Source organism: Xenopus tropicalis, chromosome 1 (genome assembly GCF_000004195.4).
Source record: "Xenopus tropicalis strain Nigerian chromosome 1, UCB_Xtro_10.0, whole genome shotgun sequence".
NCBI lineage: Eukaryota > Metazoa > Chordata > Amphibia > Anura > Pipidae > Xenopus > Xenopus tropicalis.
In genome coordinates, this window is record NC_030677.2 from 100,378,079 (window position 1) to 100,385,443 (window position 7,365).

Sequence of the window (7,365 nt, forward strand, 5' to 3'; positions counted from 1 at the left end):
CTCCAGGTGTAGCCCTGGCACTGCATATAATGTGTCTGGGGTGCCAGTATCTACTGCTTTTTGCTGTATATCGTGCCTGGGATGTCACCACCCACTGCCTCTCTATAAAACTAACTACAACACATTTAAGCTAACTGACCTAGGACACTATGCTTCATTGTTACATCAGTGTTTAGTTTTTAGTCCTCAGGGTTAAAAATATAGTAATTGGTGTGCTGTGTTTGCTCTAAGTTAAGAACCCATACAAACCAACCAGCTTTTAGTCTACCCAGCACAATTTAGAAGCGCATGTGAGAGTACTTTTTATATCCCGAGCATTTTAGGGTGAAAAGCACTTCCATCCAGGGTCAGACTGGGGTGTTCAGGGCTGTCACCTCAGGGGCCCTCCACCCCAGTGGTGGACCTTTATTGCTAGTACAAGCTGTATGAGAGCACAGAGCAATCTGTGTCTCAGGTCATCATGTTTTTCACAGCTTAATAGGGATGGCAGCATGCTGTCCATTGCATCTGGAACTATAGAGGATTACATTACATTAACATTTATAAAGCGCCAACATATTCCGCAGCGCTGTACAATAAGTGGGTTACATACATTGGACATACAGTGTAACATACATAATTCCTTGTGTATGTACTGTAAATTCTAAGACGTACTTAGGTATAGTGCCCTGGTGGCATCAGGGCCATAATCGTGTGTGGGGGCAATTATTTTTTTCATCCCATTCCATTTGTTGGAAGGGTCCTCCTTCCAAAGGTTCAGGTGACCAATAGGTTAAAAATTTCGCATGAGGGAGGGCCCTGCTAACTAAGAAGTTTGTTGTTCCGTGATCTTGCCTGAATCCTGTGGGTTATTATTCCAAATGATTTGGTATATATTACATGATGCACTCTAGATATTTATATTGATCAAACACAGTTCATTGATTTCACAGACATTTAGAAAATTACATGCTCAAGTGCCATTTCCTAGTCCTAGAGTCACAGTCGCTCCCTCATAATGCCAAAGTGATTGATGCTTTTCACTGAAGCAGAAACACTGAAGCTCTTCAGCTTCCTACCCATTTCTCAATGTAAACACTGCTCAATTTTTCTTCTTACTCCTCTTATACACAGGTGCAAACTTTACATGGCCTTTCAGGCATATACACTCCATAAGATTTCTTAATTAAGAAGGTCTACAGCTGATAAATGTAAAAAAAAGGCATATGTCTCTTGCAGGAATTTCCCTACAATAGAGTTTGCCTAGAACTTGTATTTCATATTGTCTTGTCCCATAATTATAATTGTGTCTAACCAAAGCCTACTTCTCATTTTGATAATCTGTAAGAAATTAGTATGCAGGCATGGCATGTGTATAGGCTATATAGCCAATAATAAGGAACAACCACAAGAGCAACACGAACAACCTCAGGTTAACATGCATTTAGCATTAGTGTGCACTAATGTGTAACTGAATAGCACATTTCCACAGGGCTGAGGAGTCGGAGGCAATTTTGGGTACCTGGAGTCGGAGTCGGCAAAAAATGAACCGACTCCTACTAAATTTAAATGGGAATAAAAAATAAAAAAAATAAAGCAAGTTTAAATGTCCCAATTCACAAACAGTCATAATTAATTACTTCTCTGCTATAAGAATAAAGCCCAATGCACGCAGTGCATAAACGAACACGTTGAGTGACCATGAAGCATGCTTTTTATTGACTGTATGCTTCACTAAATGGGACGTAACGCACAGTTAAGGTGCGGCAGCTCCACTGCGTCGTGTTCCTCTGTTACAGGGAACCCAATGCCCACTGGGAACCTAGCCTAACTCTCACTGATAACTAAGTAAAAAAAATTTGCAGGACTAGAAATACTTGTACACATGAAGGGAATGGATAAACTGCTGTAATTCAGCTGTAATGTTAGCTTAAACTTTAAACATGACTATGGGATTCTAGGGAAATCATTAGGAGTAGGAGTATAGATAAAATTGTCTATCAGTTTATTATCAGTTCAGTTGTGTTTTAAGTGCCCCTTCCTGGATGTATAAAATACATTAGCATATTAAAAACAGAGGAGTCTGAGTCGGAAGTATCAGAGACTGAGTCATCTGAGAATTTCCACACGTTTCTACTCTGAACTGAGTAGGTAATTGTCAGTGGGGGCCGCAATTATGCAAACATGGGCTATGTACACATTGATAAAACTACGATAGTACATATGCTCAAAGGTTTTTGAAAAAATCTCACCCGTAGTATAGGTGGGCCCAGGTGCTCATGCCCCAGACCTTCAGCTAAAGGGAGCCATCATGGATAAGTCACAAATGTAGAGAGAAGGCAGGCACTCCGGTATTGTCAGTGAAGAAAAGCGATTGTTCATGAGAAGTAAAAGTAAAATCACAAAACTTTTATTAAGCTAACACATGATACAGAGAGCCTAACGTGTTTCGTACCTCACGGTACTTAATTATAGGCCCATTTTTGGAGTTTTGTGTGACATTATGTCCAATTTGCTTTTTTTTTTTCCTCCCTTTTTGTTTTGTTCCAATACACACAAAGGGAATAAAAACGTGTATAGCAAACGTGTTACTGCAATACTTTTCTGTGAGAAATATTTGATTTTCTGGAAAAATTTCTGGGGTGCCAACAATTTTGGCCATGACTGTATATATATATATATATATATATATATATATATATATATTATACATATAATATACATATACAGTGTTTATTGAGAAGACTAACGTTTTTGAGAACACCCGTTTTCATTTTATAAGCCCTGTGAGTGCAGATCTCTTTATTACTGCATCTAGTTCTTCACTTGGACCTGCACCCAGGCTACTGTGACCTATCTAACGTGAGTACCAGCTTTCTCCTGATGTGTATATATATATATATACAGGTCCTTTTCAAAAAATTAGCATATTGTGATAAAGTTCATTATTTTCTGTAATGTACTGATAAACATTAGACTTTCATATATTTTAGATTCATTACACACAACTGAAGTAGTTCAAGCCTTTTCTTGTTTTAATATTGATGATTGTGGCATACAGCTCATGAAAACCCAAAATTCCTATCTCAAAAAATTAGCATATTTCATCCGCCCAATAAAAGAAAAGTGTTATTAATACAAAAAAAGTCAACCTTCAAATAATTATGTTCAGTTATGCACTCAATACTTGGTCGGGAATCCTTTTGCAGAAATGACTGCTTCAATGTGGCGTGGCATGGAGGCAATCAGCCTGTGGCACTGCTCAGGTGTTATGGAGGCCCAGGATGCTTCAATAGCGGCCTTAAGCTCATCCAGAGTGTTGGGTCTTGTGTCTCTCAACTTTCTCTTCACAATATCCCACAGATTCTCTATGGGGTTCAGGTCAGGAGAGTTGGCAGGCCAATTGAGCACAGTAATACCATGGTCAGTAAACCATTTACCAGTGGTTTTGGCACTGTGAGCAGGTGCCAGGTTGTGCTGAAAAATGAAATCTTCATCTCCATAAAGCTTTTCAGCAGATGGAAGCATGAAGTGCTCCAAAATCTCCTGATAGCTAGCTGCATTGACCCTGCCCTTGATAAAACACAGTGGACCAACACCAGCAGCTGACATGGCACCCCAGACCATCACTGACTGTGGGTACTTGACACTGGACTTCAGGCATTTTGGCATTTCCCTCTCCCCAGTCTTCCTCCAGACTCTGGCACCTTGATTTCCGAATGACATACTTTGGACCACTGAGCAACAGTCCAGTGCTGCTTCTCTGTAGCCCAGGTCAGGCGCTTCTGCCGCTGTTTCTGGTTCAAAAGTGGCTTGACCTGGGGAATGCAACACCTGTAGCCCATTTCCTGCACACGCCTGTACACGGTGGCTCTGGATGTTTCTACTCCAGACTCAGTCCACTGCTTCCGCAGGTCCCCCAAGGTCAGGAATCGGTCCTTCTCCACAATCTTCCTCAGGGCCCAGTCACCTCTTCTCGTTGTGCAGCGTTTTCTGCCACACTTTTTCCTTCCCACAGACTTCCCACTGAGGTGCCTTGATACAGCACTCTGGGAACAGCCTATTTGTTCAGAAATTTCTTTTTGTGTCTTACCCTCTTGCTTGAGGGTGTCAATGATGGCCTTCTGGACAGCAGTCAGGTCGGCAGTCTTACCCATGATTGCGGTTTTGAGTAATGAACCAGGCTGGGAGTTTTTAAAAGCCTCAGGAATCTTTTGCAGGTTTTTAGAGTTAATTGGTTGATTCAGATGATTAGGTTAATAGCTCATTTAGAGAACCTTTTCATGATATGCTAATTTTTTGAGATAGGAATTTTGGGTTTTCATGAGCTGTATGCCACAATCATCAATATTAAAACAAGAAAAGGCTTGAACTACTTCAGTTGTGTGTAATGAATCTAAAATATATGAAAGTCTAATGTTTATCAGTACATTACAGAAAATAATGAACTTTATCACAATATGCTAATTTTTTGAAAAGGACCTGTATGTATATATATATATATATATATATATATATATATATATATAATATACTGACAGACAGGCACTCTTGACAAACAAAGATCAAAGATGCCTGGGTGCAGTCTAAAGACACAACTCTGAATAAACCTCTTTGTATTTTCATAAGTCCTGTGAGTGCGGTGCCAGTTACTATATATATATATATATATATATATATATATATATATATATATATATATATATATATATATTTTGCTACTTAGGTAACTTGCTACATACTTAACTACATACTTATGGGCTCTTGCTATATCTCTGTGCTTCCTCTATACTTTGTTTCTTTTTTCTACACTAATTATGAGTCAGTACTAGATGGAGCTTATGATTAGCTACTGTTGCCGATGTCAGCCACCCCTTTGTTACTTGTCTGCCTTTCACTTTTTTGCAACATTCGTTTTCTGTACCTATGTTATTTTCCTGTTTTATTACACAGCTGTCCCTGCATAACTTTGATCTGTTCCCTACACGTCTTTGTCTTTTTGTTTACCTTTGTCACTATGGTTACCTGCACTAGTTTTTGGCGCCCTTTTTCTTGGAAGGGTATTTCTAGGGGGGTGGAGGGGTTTGGTCTTTTGGTTTGTCCCTGAGGAAGAGTACAGTCAGTACTCGAAACGTTGGATATTTTTTTAATTAAATTTTTTCACTACATTACTAAGTCCTTGTGTGTGCGGCTCTCTGTCCATATATTGCCTCATTTTAGCCAGCACCCAGGGCATTTGAACTTTTATAGGGTGTGCTCCACTCTTCCTTGTATATATATATATATATAGTCTCTAAGAAGCCGGCACTCACGTTTAAAAGTCACTGAACGCCCGGGTGCAGTATTGAAAATTCAGGAAACATGTCAAGAGTAGAATACCACACTCACAGGACTTAGTAGAAGAAAATGATGATTTATTGTTCACAGCATACAACTGACGTTTCGGTTTTAATTTGTCCTTAAAGATGCCAGCACTCACATCTACTGGGGAAGTACAGAAACCTGGGTGCAGGTCAAAGTAGATCTCACAGGACTTATGAAGGAAAAACTGTGTTTATTCAAGCAGACTGACATTTCGGCTTTTTCCTGCATTGAAATCCACTTTCAAAAATGCAAACATATTTTTTTATATTTAATTTTGAAATTTCACATGCCATATTCTTAATTTCCCAGGGTGCTACAGCCATCTGACTTGTGCTCTGGTAAACTTCAAAACTTCAATCACACTTTACTGCTAAGCTGCAAGTTGGAGTGATATCACCCTCCTCCCTTCCCCCCCAGCAGCTGATCAGCAGAACAATGGGAAGGTAGCAAGATAGCAGCTCCCAGCAAATATCAGAATAGCACGCAATAGAAAGAAATCCAAGTCCGGCTTGGGACTCCTCCAGTTACATGGGAGTAGTAGAGACAATACCTGAAAGCAGTTCTAATGTGTAGCATTGGCTCCTTCTGAAAGCTCAGACTCCAGTGTAATTTAGAAATAAAAAGTACATAATAAAAATCACGACAGTATTCCTTTAAGGCATGCAATGCAGGTGGCAAATAGATCCCTGGTAGATATAAGAGCTTTTTTAATCCTTTAAAGATACAGACCATTATTGCATGTGAGGTAACGGTGAGGGGGTTGGCAGAGGGGCCCCACAATCACTGATGACAGCAGCTGTTCCCAGTTGATCTTGGGAGTGAGCTAGCTCCAAACATGCCAGCTCAGAGTTATCCTCTGCATCATTAGAGGCAAATCTTTTGAACTAGCTGAGGGCCAGTCACTTTGCCCATCTGTGTCCGACTTTAATATTATCTTCCCCCATCTCCGTTTCCACTTCACAAGGCCCTGTAAATGCATACTCAGTGAGCAGCCTATCCTTCCCAAGATTGCAGTCTGCTTCAATGCCACAAGCTAACCCCTTTCTGTAGGGGGAAAAGAGGTAAATCTCACACAAGCAAGTGCTCACTGGAATGGAACTGGAAAACTGTATACATGTGACAAGGCAAGAAGCCCAAGAATTCTCATCCTGAAACTAGTTGCTTTCTTCTTTTAAAAAATGTTTACTTGGGCAAAGGGTTCAACTTAACGTGTTTCTGTGTTTTTTTTTCAAACCCAAACTACAAACTATAAAATTATGACTCAGAAAAACGAATCCAAAGACTTATTTGTTATATGTTTTTTTCTCACAATGCAGCATTTTCCCAGAATTCCAGTGGCATTTTGGTTTCAAGGGGGCAATGTCCTTGGTGTAGTTGCATCCAGTTTGGCAAATTAAACACAACTGTTCATGCATTTCATCACATCCTTTTGTTCAGCATATCTCCAGTTTGCAATTTCAGCAGCTATCTGGTTGCTAGTGTTTAATTTACCATAGCAACCATCAGTGGTTTTAATAAGAGGCTGGTATATATATAGGAGAGGACCTGAATAGAAAGACAAGTTATAAAAAGTGACAATTACAATAAAATTGTAGCCTTGCTACAGCAATAGTTTTTTGTATGCCAGGGTCAGTGACCCCCATTTGAAAGTTGGAAGGAGTCAGAAGTAGTGTGTAAATAATACAACTATAAAAAATCAATAATAAAGACCAAATGAAAAGTTGCTTAGGACCAGCCATTCTATAACATACCAAAAGCTAACTTTAAAAAGAAAGAAAGGTAAAATCGCTGGGGAGTGCTAAATGATTGTAATCCCTGTGGGGTGGGGGGAGTCATGCATGTATCCTTGCTAGTGCAGTTTTCTGCTGACGGGTGCAGACCAGGGGTATCACGTAAGGGATTACAATCACTGGTAGGTACCCCAGTGATTGGACCTCTCCTTTTCCTTTAAAGGTGAGCCACAATTTTAATTTCTAATGATTTTGGCAAAAACACATATAATGAAAAATGCAGCCTGGTACA